Below are 16762 nucleotides of genomic sequence, written 5' to 3'. Positions count from 1 at the left end.
TAAGCCGCTGCCTTTGGCTCAGGTCATGATCCCAGGTCCTGGGTTCAAGCCCCGCATTGGGCTTTCTGCTCAGCAGGGAGCCTGCTTCCTCCTCTCTCTCTGCCTGCCTCTCTGCTTACTTGTGATTTCTCTCTGTCAAATAAATAAATAAAATCTTAAAAAAAAAAAAAAAATTCTAAACGGAGAATGACCACGTGACCCAGCAATTCTGTTTCTAGGTACACACCCCAATAGTACTATTCACAGTAACCAAAAGGGAAAACAATGTACACGTCCAACAGTTGAATGTATAAGCAGAATGTGGTCTAACCACAATGAAATATTATTCAGCCATTAAAGGAATGAAGTCCTGACACCTGCTACAATCCAGACAAACCTCAAAAATATGCTAAGTGAAGGAAGCCAGACCCCAAAGATCACGTACGTATAATTCTCGTTATTTGCAATTTCTAGAATAGGCAAATCCATAGAAACAGAAAGCAGATTAGTGGTTGTCTAGGACTGAGAAGGTGCTGGGGAGAATGGGAGTGACTGCTGATGGGTACAGGGTCTCCTGGGGTGGCGACCATGTTCTGGAATTAAACAGACATAGCAAGGGCATAAAATTTTCAATGTACTAAGTGCCGCTGAAGTGTTCATTTTTAAGTGGTGAAGTTCATGTTATGTGAATTAAAAAAAAAAAAGTTGACACTTCCTCAGACTGTCAATTCCTTCTGTTTCTGGGACAGATTATTAACCTTTGGTTCATGTGTTTGACAAATCCTGCTGGACAAATGTCACAGGTGCCACTAGAATTCAGGGAGTACATCCACGGATGCTAACAGTGGCAGCCCCGGACTGATCACCCACATCACAAAGGCGCCAGGCAAACAGTGGTGCTGAGTAGAGAGATTCATTCATTATGAATGAATAAAAGGACATCTCTTTATGACACTGTGTGGCAGTGAGAGGATAGAGAGGAAGATGGGAGCAGAAAGTCGGTGCTTTCTGGAGGAGCTGGGTGAGGGGCAGAGAAATGCCACTTGCCTTCTTGGGATCGTCCTGTAAGAAGTATTTATGGCACAGCTTCTGTGTCCGGCAATCTGGACAGTAACGTAGGTGGTTGGGGTCCGTGCTCTTGTGGAGGAGGGAAAGACTAATGGGAAAAGCATTAACAAAATCACTGCAGCATCCTAGGTACAATTTATGAAGGACTTTAAGATAAAACAGCAACAAAGAAACCCATCAAGAAACTCAGCCTTAGCTACAGTAAGAGAAAGGCAAGTTTAAATTACAATGAAATGGTCTGGTGCGTCCTCCAAAAACTAACTGCAGTGAATGACCACAGGATCCAGCACGTGCTCTCCCAGGTACGTACCCAAAAGAATGAAGTTAGGATCCAAATGGATACATATACACCCTTGCTCCTGACAGCACCGTTCACAGTCAGAACGTGGAAACAACTCAAGTGTCCATCAACTGTGAATGGCTAAAAGAATGTGTTCTATCCATATAATGGACTATTAATAAGCCATAAAAAGGAATAAAGTTTCAACACATGCTACACCATGGATGAACTCTGCAAACATGCTAAGTGAAACAAGCCAGATGTTAAAGGACAAACACTGGATGCTACAATGGTATGAGTCAGGACCTAGAACAGACAACATCATACAGACAGAAGAGAGAGGCTGACCAGGGACTGGGGGAGAGGGGACCAGGGAATCACTGTTTAAGGGGCACAGAGTTCAGTCTGGAGTGATGAAAAAGTCCCAAAAAACAGATAATGGTGACAGGTGAACAACACTGGGAACGTCATTAATGCCACTAAATGGTGAAAGTGCTAAATTTTGTGTTATATGTATTTTACCAAAACTAACATAATAATAATAAAACTATTAGGAATTACTACTTTTTCAACTATCAGATTGGCAGCGACAAAAAGTATAATCGTAGCACTATTTTGGTGAGGCTATGGTAGGAGTCTGAATTGGTACCATCCTCATGAAAGGAAAGTCACCGATATCTAACGAAAGTCCAAAGCACATACCCTTGACTTAGCAATTCCACACCTGAGATCTCATCCTACAGACAACCTCACACATGTGAAAAATGATGTATTCTGGTTGTATGGTTTGAAATGACCATCCACAGGGGACTGAGTAAATAAGATTATGCATGTACCCCAGGAGAAAATCAAGCATTCGGTTGACCCTACACAATCCGGTATGAATTCGCTCTAAGACACGCTGTCATATGGAAAAAACCAAAGCATTAGTATGTTGTTGTTTTGGCGTAGGGGGAAATAGGCCCTATATGTGAAAGAAACTGTACATGCAACAGCTTATTTCCAAAAAGGTATTCAAGAAAATGGTTAACAGGGGCCTCCAGAGAAAACAAGTGGTTTGCAGAAGTAGGCAGACAGGGTGGGAAGGACTAACATTCTACTGGGTACCATGTGCAAATAGTAATTCTTCAGAAATGAACTCTTTTATTAAAAAAAATTTTTTTTATCTATTTATTTGAGAGAGCGAGAGCATGAATGTGGGGCGGGTCCGAGGGAGAAGCAGACTCCCCCGGAGCAGGGAGCTGGATGTGGGACTCATCAATCCTGGAACTCCTGGATCATGACTTGAGCCAAAGGCAGTTGCTTAACCAACTGAGCCACCCAGGCGCCCCATGAATTCTTTTTTTTTTTTAATTTGACAGAGATCACAAGTAGGCAGAGCAGCAGGCAGAGAGGGGAGGGGAAGCAAGCTCCCTGCTAAGCAGAGAGCCTGATGCGGGGCTCGATCCCAAGGACCCTGGGATCATGACCTGAGCGGAAGGCAGAGGCTTTAACCCCACTGAGCCACCCAGGCGCCCCTTTTTTTTTAGTATTTTACTTTTGGGGCATCGCGCCCCCTGTCGGGCTTCCTGCTCAGTGGGGAGTCTTCACCTCCATCTGTTCCTGCGTGCACGCGCTCACATACGAGCCTGCGTGCACGCGCTCACATACGAGCCTGCGTGCACGCGCTCACATACGAGCACTTCCCCCTTTTGTCAAATAGATAAAATCTTTTTTTTTTTAAGATTTTATTTATTTGACAGACAAAGATCACAAGTAGGCAGAGAGGCAGGCAGAGAGAGGAAGGGGAAGCAGGCTCACCGCTGAACAGAGAGCCCGATGCGGGGCTCGATTGAACCAAAGACTTTAACCCACTAAGCCACCCAGGTGCCCCTAAAAAAATTATTTTAAAGTCATCTCTAGGGGCGCCTGGGTGGCTCAGTGGCTTAAAGCCTCTGCCTTCAGCTCGGGTCATGATCCCAGGGTGCTGGGATCGAGCCCCCGCATTGGGCTCTCTGCTCAGCAGGGAGCCTGCTTCCTCCTCTCTCTTGGCCTGCTTCTCTGCCTACTTGTGATCTCTGACTGTCAAATATATAAATAAAATCTTAAAAAAAAAAAAGTCATCTCTACACTCAACGTGGGGCTCGAACTCACAACCCTAACATCAAGAACCGTACACTCTACCAAATGAGCTGACCAGGTGCCCCCAGAAATGAATTCTTTAAAGAAAGAAGGTAACTGTAACCCTGGTAGGAGTTAGAATAATAAACCTAGAGGGCTGAGGCAGGAGGAGGAGGAGGAGGAGGCAGCTGGTCCCACTCCTTTTTTTTTTTTTTTTTAAGATTTTATTTATTTATTTGACAGAGAGAGGTCACAAGTAGGCAGAGAGGCAGGCAGAGAGAGAGAGGGAAGCAGGCTCCCCACTGAGCAGAGAGCCCGATGCGGGACTCGATCCCAGGACCCTGAGATCATGACCTGAGCCGAAGGCAGCGGCTTAAACCACTGAGCCACCCAGGCGCCCTGGTCCCACTCCTATTCCTCTATCCCACCCTTACCGTGTCTGAGAAAGAAATCATTAACTTTGTTCCTGGCTGCCCGTCTGGATCACTGAAAGAATCCAACCCAAGTTCAAGGTTCTCTGTGGCCCAGCTTATTATGTTATGCATCCTCCAGGAAAGGAAAAGCAGGGCCCTTAAAGCTCCGTTGCTTGGACTGGCCACATACAAATGACTTAGCTTTCCTCGGCCTCAGTTTTTTTTATCTATAAAATGGGCAGTCACCCGACAGCCATGAGGATTAAATAAGCTAAGCACACAGTGTCATGTCTCGTACATGGTCACATGCTCAAAAAGCTATTTTTTCAATAATTACCTATCGAATGCCTACTACGTGCCAGGCTGGGTTCCAGAATGTTCCTATGAGGTACTGATATCCAAGCCAGCCAACCTACTCTCCTGTGGGTTCCATCACTCTGGCTACAGGGGCCTGCCGCCCCCAGGGCAAGAGGAGTGGCCTGTCCTCCTCCCACAGCCACCTCTGACAGGGCTGCAGAGTTCCTGAAAAGAAAACTAGTCTGGCAGCACCTGAGAAAGTTAATGGAGAATTTTTTTCTTGCCAAGAAAAAAACAATTGCTTATCGATCTTCACTCCAGGCCAAGGACACCAAGCCATCTGCCCCCAGCAAAGCTGCTTTTAATCAGTCTCCTTGACAAGCTGGCGTCTGGCCAGGGCCTTGAGGAGGCAGGGCAGAAAGACAGCCTCTATGCTAGAGGGGCAAATGTGTCCCAGTCTCAGAAAAGAGGACCCAGACCTCAGTGTCTCGGGTCTCCAGCGAGGCCTGAGAGCCAAGCCAGCCATCTGCCAGGCATGAGGGCGGGGGGCCAGGGTAGAGGGGGAAGTCTTCCACCTCTAACCCCTACAGAGTCCAAGCCAGGGTTCTAATGGATCTGGGGCCACAGACCCTACAAGGTCACAGGCTCCATAATGATCTGATGAAACCCATCAACACTCTGCCCAGGAGAAAAAAATCCTACAAAGACAATGGTTTGCGTAACAACAGCAGTTAGCTGAGCACTTATCCCACACCAAGTATGGCTGAACATTCTGCCTGGGGCATTTGGTCCCCACCAGCCCTCTGCAAGGGAGGGACAGCTAAGGGCGCCATTGGTGGGGGGGCGGGTAGTGAGGGGCCCTTTCTGCAAAACTGCTTGGGTTTCACAAACTGCAAAGAGCCCTCTCCCTAGAGCTTCCTGCCTGAAATCTGTGTCCTCTCCCTGCCCCTGAAGCCTTCCCCATCCCCCCCAGGGCTGGCAGCCCCAAGCTCCCCCACCTCTCACAGGGCAGCTCAACAGAGCAACCAGACCCTTCCTGAAGCAGATGGACCAGGCTCCACGCCAGGATGAAGGGAACGCTCCTTCCTCTGCCAGGAAGCCAAGTGGCACAGACCTCTAGGAAGCGCGCTCCCATTTCCTGGGGGCTGTTTCCAACCTGTGCCTGTTCACCAAACGCAGAGGCACCACAGGACCAGCCAGCAAGCAGCCAGCAAGCGTGGCAGGGACATCCCCCAACTCCAGACTCACCCTGGAAGGGGTTCCCTGAGCTCCTGGGTACCATGGGATAACAAAGGGGCCCCGGACAATGTCCTCCCTGGGATAACAGGCTTGGCCAGATACATCCTCTAACAAGGGGAAACTGAGGCCCAGGGATGTCCTAAAGGAAATTCACTCACCCATTTGTTCTTTAAGGTAATTACTAAGGACCTACTATGTGGCAGATAAAGAAACCAGATGTGATTTCTTAAAAGTAGGTACATGGGGGGTGGGCGGCGCCTGGGTGGCTCAGTTGGGCATCTGCCTTCAGTTCAGGTCATGATCCCAGGGTCCTGGGATAGAGCCCTGCATTGGACTCCCTGCTCCCCGGGGAAGCCTGCTTCTCCCTCTCCCACTCCTCCTGCTTGTGTGTTCCTGCTCTTGCTGTCTCTGTGTCAAATTAAAAAAAAAAAAAGAAGAAGAAAAAAGTAGGTACATGGGGCGCCTGGGTGGCACTGTCATTTGAGCATCTGACTCTTGGTTTCAGCTCAGGTCATGATCTCGGGATCCTGAGATTAAGCCCCTCACTGGATCTGTGCTCAGTATGGAGTCCCATTGAGATTTCTTCCCTCTCCTTCTGCCCCTCCCCCTGCGCGTGTGCCCTCCCTCTCTGTAAAATAAAAAAAATCGTAAAAAAAAAAGTAGGTACACAAATGACTCTGTAAGTACAAACGAGGAGAAACCAAGACCAGATAAAACAGAAGATAGGGGAGACACCTGGATGGCTGAGTCAGTTAAACAGCCGAGTCTTGATTTCGGCTCAAGTCATGATCTCAGGGTCCCGGGATGGAGCCCCATATATATCTGGCTCCATGCTCACAGGGAGTCTGCTTGAGGATTTCCTCTCTCTCCCTGCTCGTACTCTCGATCTCTCAAAAATAAATAAATAAATCTTAAAAACAGAGAGAGAGACAACAGAGGGGCCCACTTTATATCGGAATAAGGGGGGCAGGCAGGTCAAGGAAGGCCTTGGTTCAGGAAATTGTATTTCGGCTGAGACCTACAGGGTAGGTAGGTGCTAAGGGGGCAGGGCTTTGTTCCAGGAGGAGTGAGCTTCTGAGAAGGTCCTGAGCCAGGAAAGACGTGGGAGAGTGGAGGGAAGAGAAAGAAGCACCACCCCCTCCTCCCCAGACTGGAGGCATGTGAGTGTGAGCGGAGTGTGAGCGTGAGTGTCAGCGCAAGTGTCAGCGCATGGAGGGTGTGTGTAAAGGAAGCTGGAGGGGCTGGAGGACAAGAGCTTTGTAGGGAAAGTTGATGGAGAACACAAAGGACAACCCAGGGCAGAGTCCCAGGGACCCCACTAGGCACCTGTTACAGATTGAACTGCCCCCCCCCAAAAAAGATATGCTGGAGTCATAAACCCAGGACCTCAGAATGGAATTTTATTTGGAAGAGAGGGTCTTTACAGAGGTAATCAAGTTGCAATGAGGTCACTAAGGGTGGGTCCTAATCAAATTTGAGTGGTGTCTTTATAAAAAGGGGAAAATCTGGACCCAGAGACAGATCCACATAGGGAAGAACACAGGGGAATGTGCGAGCAGAGATCTGGTGCTGCCCTGTCGAGCCAAGGAATGCCAAAGATGGCCAGCAAGCCAGCAGAAGCCCGGAGAGGGGCAGAACAGATTCTCCCTCCCGGTGCTTGACCTAGGGCTTCTGGCCTGCACAACCGTAAGCGGCTCCAGTTCTGCCGTTGAAGCCTCCCGTCTGCGGACCGTCCTCTCAGCAGGCCTAGCAAGCGAACACAGCTCCCGCCCACCCACGGAAACCAGCTGCCTCAAGGCCACCGATGACAGGTGTTTCCCAAAGGAGGAGCAGGAGACCTGGGGGCTCCGCGGGACTGGCCTACACAGCACTAAGGTTTGATGCCAGCAAGAACACTCCAGATTCCAGCCCTGGCCCAGCCAAACAGTCTTACCCCTTTCGTGACACCAACCCTTACAAATGTCTTTCCTCGAGCACTCTTTGTTTGGAGGCACGGAACCCAACTGTCTCCCCAGAGACAAAGGCCCTCCCTTGGCAGAGGGCAGGAGGGATAATGCCGGTTTCAGCTTAGCATGCACAGACCCCGTCCCTGTCACAGCCCCGAGAGCAACAAGGTGGCAAGTGGTGACTCAGGGGTCAACTGGCCAGGCCTACCCTGTGTCTAAAACTATCTGAATGAGGGGCGCCTGGGTGGCTCAGTGGGTTAAAGCCTCTGCCTTCGGCTTGGGTCATGATCTCAGGGTCCTGGGATAGAGCCCCGCATGGGGCTCTCTGCTCGGCGGGGAGCCTGCTTCCTCCTCTCTCTCTCTGCCTGCCTCTCTGCCTCCTTGTGATCTCTGTCTGTCAAATAAATAAATAAAATCTTAAAAATAAATAAATAAATAAATAAAATAAAACTATCTGAATGAGATGTCAACATCTCAAAGCCAGGACATTTCTGAATAAAGGCAAAATTTCCAGTCTCTTGAGGTCCTGGGCACTCCAACAGCACCGGGCCTGTATTCTCTCCCAGCAATAATTCACTGCAGCTTTGGGATGGAAATACAGTTGCCTGAGTACCACAGTCCTTGATGCTACTACCACCACCCTCACCCCCTCACCCCCACCTCCCCCGCCTCCCCAACACCAAGGACAGGCTGAGTGCACACGTCACACACCCACCTCCTTTTCCCACAGCTCCCGCCCTATCTCACCCCTCCAAGCCCTGCTTGGAGATGCATCAGATGTCGGTGCTAAACAGGGCACACATCAGGGGGCACCTGCTCCAACCACTTCAATTCACCAATGAGAAAAATGAACCTTCAGGAAGATTTACTGATTTGCCCCAAGTTAAACAGTGGTTCCAGGAAAAGCTAAAACCGGTCTGAGTTTTTCAAGGGGCTAAAAATTACAACCACAGCCTTGCAAGGTCCACGTACTGGATCCTAGATAAAGTCCAGGCTAGGCAAAATCCCTAACAAAGGGGAGCATACGGCCCATTCCTTGGACTTCCTAAGACCTCAACCTGCTTGAGAGGGGAGGGAGCATGAAGACATGAAATCTTAGGAGGGTCAGAAAAGAAATGCATAGGATTTGGAGATATCAGCCTGACTTAACTTGTGAGAGCCAGGGCTTTGCCTTTCTTGTTTATGGATCAACTCCAGGACCCAGAACTTTCCAGAACACTGCTGACACTCAGTAAATACTGGCTAGAGCCGTTTGTTTCTATCACTCATCCCAAGGCTGCTCAGAAGTTTTCTTTAGTTGGCTCAAAATCTATGTTCCTTTAGGCCAATAACAGCAGCCTGATTTACATCTGGGAAACCATTCTTTCTTGTGAAAGGTGACTCCACGGAGCTTGTCTGTACCATCAACTTCAGGGATTCCCATGTAACTTGAGCCTGATTAATGAGGCATGAATTGCTCTGGTCAAGAGATCTGATACAAGGGTAGACGTGTGATTCAAGTCAGACCACCACATCTCATTCTAGGACTTGGCTTAAGGATTGAGAATGTCTCTTTCTGTGAAACTTGGAGCAATAAGGATGTATTTCTAGAGTTATTGGGGGCTGGGAAGAACCCTGACCTAGAATGAAGTCAACAGAGAAGAGACAGAGAAGAACTGAGGCCCAGAGACACTGTCCGAGTACAGGATCCAGCCATGCCTGAAGCCCATATATACGAAGCTTTTAACTACACGATCCCATTTTTGCTTAAGTTAGTTTGTGATTGGTTTTCTGTCATTTACAACCCAGGGTCCTGACTGACAGAAGACACAGAGCTGATCGACAGAAAAGCCTCTCCACTAAACTCCCTATCAGATCAACACTTCCCTCCACCATAAGGCTCTCAACCAGACCAAAGTGCCAGGCAGCCACAGGTCCCCCGGTGACCCACACAGCCTTCACCTTGACATTGAGGCAAAAACCAGAACTTCCAAAGACTTTTTCTTTTTTCTCCTCTTTAATCTTAAAGAAAAAAAAAAAATCAAGGCTGGGGAAAGGAAGGGCGAACGAACAGGGCAGAGTGAAGTAAAGATAGTGACCAGACCTTTGATACAAGAAATCCATCAGGGCGGCAGCAGCCAAGTCAGCGTTAGATGGCAGCCACGCCCCTACAGCTCTTGCCAAGTGACAGGCTCTGTTCTGAGCATTTGCATGTATCATCTCACTTAACTGTCAGAACAACTTTATGAGTCAGGTATGCTTAACATGCTTATTTCATTGATGAGGAAACTGAGGCAGAGTCGGAGTGACTTGCCCACATCACACAGCGCTTTGGGAAAGCACAGGTATAAACCAAAGGCCCCTGGATTTGGGGGGACATGGTGATGAAGTGCACGTCCCTTCTCCTGCACACAGCAAATGCTCCCTGAACGGACGCTGTTGCCAGGAAAGCACTTCCATGGCTAGCAAGTTCAAGTCCCTCACCTGGCTTGAATTTATATTAAAACAAAATCTTTATCTCTAATCCCACCGTGCTAACTTTACTCTTTCCATCTTCCCCTCTAACTCTTGTCCACATGCATCACTTTTCACAAGACTTAAATAAAGCAAAGCGTGCACAGAATGTCACGTCCTTGCTTACATGTATCCAAAGAATGTGTGCACGCTCCCAAGGCTTTCATCACCAGCACGGGGCTGCCCATGGAGTTGCTCAGACCCAGAGAGGTGAGGTGGTCTCCACAAGGGAGCTCAGCAGGTCCCGGACTAGGCCAGGGTGAGAACCAGAGGTTCTGACCCTGCAGCCCCATGTCCCCTGGGGGACAGGACACTTACAGAGCAAGGAGCTCCAGTGTTATTGTTTGGTTAACAAGGAAGCTCCCCCCAGAATTCATGCAGTCAAGCGTCTAAAAGCCAGGTGCACCCCAGTGGCCCTGACCTTGAACAGAAGGAAGTGTGAGTGGGTGGGTTGGTGTGACGCAGGTGTGTGTGGGGGGGCTACCTGGAAAGGGAGGCAGGGACTATCTTCCTTCTTTCCCCCTCTCCCACTCAATCTTTCAGGGAACCAAAGGAAGAGGCAGAGAAACAACTGGAATTTGAGTTTGTAATGAAAAGAAGTAACAATTTGAAACAAATGAAGTAATCAGACTCCAACATTCTGCAGCCTGGCAGGTGGGAGACAGAGGGGACCAGCCTCGAATCCCCAGGCACCCCAACCATCCCTACCCATGGCCCTTCTCCCACCCTTTTCCCTCCCTCTGCAGCCTCCCCGCACAAAGCACACCAGCCAAGGCCCAGGAAGGGCTGGGAACCGGCTCTGCCTCTGAGGAACCAACCCCGTCCCCCACACCTGGACATAGAACCTGGAAGAATTGTCTGAAATGAATCTAAATAAAATCCCTTTCCATCAGGAGCCTCAAAGGCAAAAATCCTAATGCACTTATAAAAACCCCAGACGGAGGTGTTCTTTCTTCCATGCCCTGCCCCCACCCAAACCACCGGGTTCCCCATTTAAACTTCTCCAGCAGAGGCTTATCTCAGACTCCACCAGCGATGCCCCTCCCCCCACCCATTCACCGCCTACCTCAAGACCCTGCGGGCAGAGGGGCCAGACCTTGGCCTGGGGAGGGGTAAGGGGGCATCTCTTCCTGGGACCATCCTCTCTCCTCTCCAGGTTGTGATTAGCATTTTTATCTCGGCAACTGCCATCTCTCAACTATTTACAGAAGCCAACGGGATAAAAAGAGACAACATAAAAATAGTTGCTCAGCAGCCTTCAGGATGGGGTGGGGGTGCGGGTATAACAGGCTCTTGGGATTTTCTTTCTCTCTTTTTCAAAGGGGAAGATGCTAGAATTGTTTATCTTTCCCAAAGCACTCCCGTTAAGAGTTCACAGACCACTCATCTGCCAGCTCTCCGGGGCCAGGGACCATGTGCCAGTGTCCCTCAGCTCCCAGGACAGGGCTTGTCACTAGCCCCCCAAATAGTGTGGGCTCAGTTCAGTGACATATCATCAGGGTTCCAGAGCCACTGCTAAGTGAAACACAGCGCCTTGCTCTGCCCTGTTTCCATCCGGCCTTCCAAAAAACATGAGCCAGTCAAAAAAAAACAAAACAAAACTTGGCTTTTCTCTATGCTTAAAATGTTTCATAATCGAAGAAAAAAGTTCAGCAGCACCACTACCAAAATGACAGAAACAGAAAACACGGGCAGCTGAAATCACTCCTTCCCCATTTTGGTCAAGAATGTCCCCCGGTAGGGAATGCTAGGGCATCCCCCCACGAGCGACAGCGCCCGCCTCCTCTGGAATATACCCAATTTTTCTCTGTGTTGAGGAAGGGATCCAATCAGAGAAGAAAGGAAAAAATAATCACTTAAAATCTTATTTTTCAGAGAGTAAAAAACCATACCCTCCTGAAGAGGGATTCTATTCTATGAGAAAATGGGCATCATCTGCCATCATATGGAGGTCAAGGTAAACTAGAGAGCTCAGGATTAGTAGGTATGCCAGGAAACTAGACAAATCCCAGGGGCCTGGACCTTGATTTTCTCATCTGTAAAATGGAGCTGCTGCAGCCCGGCCAGGGGGTGACTCTGGAGTCCATCTTCTATATGAACGTTGGCTCACAGACAGCGTTCCCAAAGACCCTGTTCTCCCCTCCTCTCTGTGTTCCACCTACTCAACTGTCAAAGGGATGGGGCTAAGGGACTGCTCTTTTCTGGGCTTCCTCCCAGCTCCGGGTTCACTAGGCTTCTGATTTCCTCCATGTCAGGCATTTCTGGCCAAGCTGTCAGGAGACTGCGCTGACTCCACTCCTGGCCACAGGGTTAGGGCTCCATCTGTCTGGGGAGGCTTTCTCTACTTTGTGCATTTACTTACCTGGAAAAAGTCTCACAAAAATACATGCCAAAAGATGACATGTGGACCTGCGTCTAATAAATCACCGTGATTGAAGAAATGGGACAGAATGAAATTCACACTCTCCCTGAAAAATCACACCGCACCCCTGTGCATTGAGCTTGGAGGCACCGGGCTTGCGAAGGAAGCAGGATTCTTGTGGCAGAGCTGGAGGGGGCCCGAGATGGAGGGAGTCCTGAAAACCCTGTTTCTGGTAACTGTTCCCCAACTGAATTCCAAGACCCTTGCTTCCACCACCTTCTGTCTGCCAACAAAGTGACAAAGTAACATCCCAGACCCAGAGGTTCATTAACTGGGCTCTGAGGAAGCAGAGGTATGCACGAAGTGGCCTTAAGAAACCCTCACAGTTGGGGTGCCTGGGTGGCTCAGTGGGTTAAGCCACTGCCTTCGGCTCAGGTCATGATCCCAGGTCCTGGGTTCAAGCCCCACATCGGGCTTTCTGCTCAGCAGGGAGCCTGCTTCCTTCTCTCTCTCTGCCTGCCTCTCTGCTTACTTGTGATTTCTCTCTGTCAAATAAATAAATAAAATCTTTAAAAAAAAAAAGAAAAGAAAGAAACCCTCACAGTGGAAAGCACCCAGGGTCCGCCAACTGATGAATAGATAAACAAGATGGGGTCTATCCATACAAGGGAATACTACTCAGCCACAGAAGAGAAGCACCCACATACTTTACAGCATGGGTGAAACTCGGAAACATTTCGCTCCAAGAAAGACAAGCCAGACACGAAAGGTCACATTAACGGGTCCATAAGGGAACCAGCACAGCTGAAAGAAGAAAAGGCCATTCCAGGAGAGGAATGCAATTTCCTTCACTTCCAAGAAAGAAGGCGCAGAACTGAGGGAGAAGGCCGAGGCGGCACCCTGGAGGCAGGCGTGCCTTAACCCCACCCTCCCCACCCCCCAGGGTCCTGTAGCTCAAAGGGGAGGAGCTGACTGGGAGAGCAAAACATCCAGGGAAAAATAGCAACGCAAGGCCCTCGGACCCAAAGGACAATCTGAAACAGCATTTGCCCCAAATCTCCAGGATCAGGAAAGGTAGCAAAAACTCAAGGCTTCCCAGTTACCAGAAGATGGGATGAAGAAAGGAAGGTTGCAACTGACCCTAACCAAGTTCAAGTACCCTGCCTGTCTGAGCCCTTCCGTTAAATGAGTTCATGACCTTTCATGTGACCTTTCTCACTCCCCCAAAACCCTCCCCTTGTTGCTGCCCCTACCTTCCGTTAAATGAGTTCATGATGGGATGAGGACGACTCTGCAACCCACATTGGAATCTGAGCCAAACAAAGCCTTGAAAATAGGCTTGGCCTGCCCCACCCAGCAGCCCATCTTGGATGCAGGTTGAGGTTCTCAAGGAGGAAACTCCTGGGTGACTGCAGAAAGTTCCCGCTCCAGGTCAGACCCTTCCCCTCCCACTCCCATGCAATCTCTGTCTCTCTCTTTTTTTTTTTTTCTTGAAGATTTTATTTATTTATTTGACAGAGATCACCAAGTAGGCAGAGAGGCAGGCAGAGAGAGAGGAGGAAGCAGGCTCCCTGCTGAGCAGAGAGCCCGATGTGGGGGATGTAGGGCTCATTCCCAGGAACCTGAGATCTTGACCTGAGCCAAAGGTAGAGGCTTTAACCCATTGAGCCACCCAGGTGGCCCCCTCTCTCTCTTTTTTTTTTTAGCCCATCCCTTAAGACTTAGCACAAGCACCACCTCCTTCTGGGAGCCTCCTGGATTCATACCAGCAAGAAGAGATTTCTCCAGAAACTCCATCGCCCTCTGCTTCCTTCATTCCCAACACACTTACTCCTCCTGGTGTGTTTCAACATGGACACTCCTGGCATTCAGGGCAGGGCAATTCTTCATGCCTGGAATGGATCTGGCCTGCTTGCCGGACATTTGGCATCCTTGGCTCTGGCCTACCAAAGCCAGAAGTGCTCAGCATCACTTTGAGAACCAAAAGTCACCAGGCACTTTTCCAAAGGCTTGCCAGGAAGGTGCGACTGCCCCTGGTAAGAGCTATTGCAGAGTTATTGGTGAATATATTTGGCCACTAGCCCACTAACAACCTGGGAGCAAAGACAAGTCAATTCGCATCAGTACCATGCCCGCTTAGCTCTGTGTCCTCCTAAGCTGGCTTAGTAAACAATTCTGGGTCCCTCAAAAAGCTGAGGACAGCCTTGTAAGGGACCCTGCTGTAAGAGAGGTGGTAAAGTACAATAGGCTCAAGGGCCTGACAGGTCTGGGTTGGCTGTGTGACCCTGAGCAAGCTGCTTAACCTCTCTGATCCCTCTATAGAATGCGGCTAACTCCAAGCAACACTGCAGGATTGTTTCCACCCTTGACCTCCTCATCTCTACAATGGGAGTAAACATTTCTGCCTCTAGGATTTTGGTAGGCATTAAATGAGATAATAAATGTAACACATAGCACAGTGTTTGGAGGCTCATCAAATGATGGCTATTACTTTTTATGACAAAAATACACTGTGCTCTCACTAGGAATAGCTGCTTTCTACATAGGAAGGGCTTAAATTGAGCAATCTGGAAGGAGGTGCCAGGGCTCACCACAAAGCTGCATCTGCATAGCACGAACTGTTTATTCTTAAATAGCATGTTTTCATGGGGCGGTTTGGGAGGCGGGGGTGGGGGGGGTCTCACTCCCCCAAAACCCTCCCCTTGTTGCTGCCCCTACCTCCCGGAGAACATGGCAGCCTATGGGGACAGAGAGCTATCCTCTTCTCTCTCCCCTGGGGCAGGGCTAGGAGAGGGGGTGTGGTAAATGACGGTACCACTCTAGGGGACATGAAGTTTCTATCTCTAGGACTGTAGGGACTTCCAGATTAAAGTTACCTTTAAGGAAGTGGACACTACATGTCCCACCTCAAGCCAGCGAGCCACTCTCTTACTGAGGGCACTGAGTTCCCAGCCCCCTCTCCAAACGGTATCCCTCCACCCCAAACTTCTGATGGAGACAGGAGAGGCTAAGGTGCAACCTCGCTAAGGACAAGTGAGAGCAGCAGAGCGGCTGGCAGAGCTGTGAAAACACCCCGCTTCCCAAACTGGGCAGCGCAGAGGTGGGGGGAGCCAGGAGGAGCTCGAGGCTGGACAGGATGGCATTCCAGGCATCAAGACCCAATGCTTACGGGGCTGGGCCCAGACCCCCCGCGTCCCCAACATTCAAGCAGAGGGTGACGGAGAAGGCACCTCTCCGCACTGAGTGCTGCGGACCGGAGGTAAATTTAGGTCAAAAGGACCAGCCAGCGAGGTTCCGGAGGGCAGAGGCAGAGGGCCAACTTAGAGAGGCAAAGGTCCCCAGGCCCCGCAACTGCTGATCCAGGGTCCTGCCCCTTGCTGTCGGTCCCACCCACCAGGGCCTGGGTTTGCCCCCAAGACAAGCGGGATGCGGGGGTGGGGTGCTCAGAGGCCGGCGGCCCTCTCTTTCCCTGCACTCTGTAGCTTTCCCCACCTGTCAAACGCGAGAGGGTGGGCCTAGGCCGCCTCCAAGATCCTTGACAGCCCCGGCCCCGGTGACATCGGTTCCAAACTCCGGGACCGCCCCTGCCACCCCCAGCCGGGCGCGGCCCGGCCAAGGAGGCCACTCCGAGGCCCCAGGCGCTCCGAGGACGCGGGGGAAGGGGCGCCCGGGGGCCGAGTCCCCCCACGTGGCGGGGCGTGGGGCGCCGCACGTGGGGTCCTCTCCGCGAAGGGAACCTGGGGCCGGCCTCAGGGCTTTGTCTGCAACCCCAGCAGCTGTCCCCCGCCCCGACAGGGCGAGGGCGCCCGAGGCTGCGGCGCTGTGTCCCCGGCCCGCGGCCCCGCTCCCGTCAGCTCACCTGGGCTCCGCGCCTCCGCCGCCGCGGCCGCCGCCGCCTCCCGCGCTCTGCGCCCCCGGCTCGGCTCTGCCCGGCTCAGCGCGGCCGCGCGCTCCTCTCCGCGGCCCCGGCCGGCGCGCAGGGGGTGGGGTGGGGGCGGGAGGAGCCGCCGGGTCCCGGCTGGGGCGCGACGACGCCGCGGGCTGCGCGGGGATTGGCCGCGGCCGCTGGAAACCCGGGCGCGGAGCCGCCCTCGGCGCGCCCCCGCCGGCTCGGCCCCGCGCCGGGGAGGGAGGGGAAGCGGGAGCCGGTGGAGACGAAAGTAGCGGCGAGGCGGCGGGGTGGAGAAAGGAAAAGAAAGGGGAGGAGGCGAAGGCTAGGGGAAGTGAGGTGGGGCCGGGAGCGGCCGCCGGAGGCCGCCGAGCCGGGAGGACGGGAGAGACCCGGCGCGCGCCGGAGCACGGGCTGCCGCGCGGCAACTTTGCCTCCGCCCGCGGCGCGCACCTGCCCCGGTTCTCCGCGCGGCGGCTGCGGCACCCTCGGGCAGGCCGGACGCGCCGGCAGCGCTCGCTTTGTTTGGCCAAACGCGGGGACTGCAGGGCGGCGGCTGAGTCGCGGAAAGTTCCCCAAGCCTGCGGGACAGCCGGGGTCCTGCCTAGCGGCCGGGCTTCCGTCCCAGGGCTGCTGCCTCTGCACCAGGCGCCGGGCGGGGGATGCGGCCTAGATTTCGGGTCTCCACCCATTCGG

At 51.7% G+C, this 16762-nt stretch overlaps 1 protein-coding gene across 5 annotated transcripts in view; it reads right to left on the bottom strand.

The window, feature by feature from the left end:
* Positions 1–16167, bottom strand: part of CAMKK2 (calcium/calmodulin dependent protein kinase kinase 2) — a 49283-nt gene extending 33116 nt beyond the window's left edge. The window contains exons 1-2 of one of the 5 annotated variants that reach the window (XM_047696962.1): positions 16037–16139; positions 1027–1116 (exon numbers count right to left, since the gene is read on the bottom strand). The gene's annotated coding sequence lies outside the window, so the exon portion shown is untranslated. Of the gene's footprint in view, positions 1–1026; positions 1117–16036 lie in introns of all 5 variants that reach the window. The other 4 variants (XM_047696960.1, XM_047696964.1, XM_047696963.1 and 1 more) reach the window with 4 other exon arrangements.
* Between the last annotated feature and the right edge of the window lie 595 nt (positions 16168–16762).

Source organism: Lutra lutra, chromosome 12 (assembly GCF_902655055.1).
Source record: "Lutra lutra chromosome 12, mLutLut1.2, whole genome shotgun sequence".
NCBI lineage: Eukaryota > Metazoa > Chordata > Mammalia > Carnivora > Mustelidae > Lutra > Lutra lutra.
This window is presented reverse-complemented; position numbering and strand designations above follow the sequence as displayed.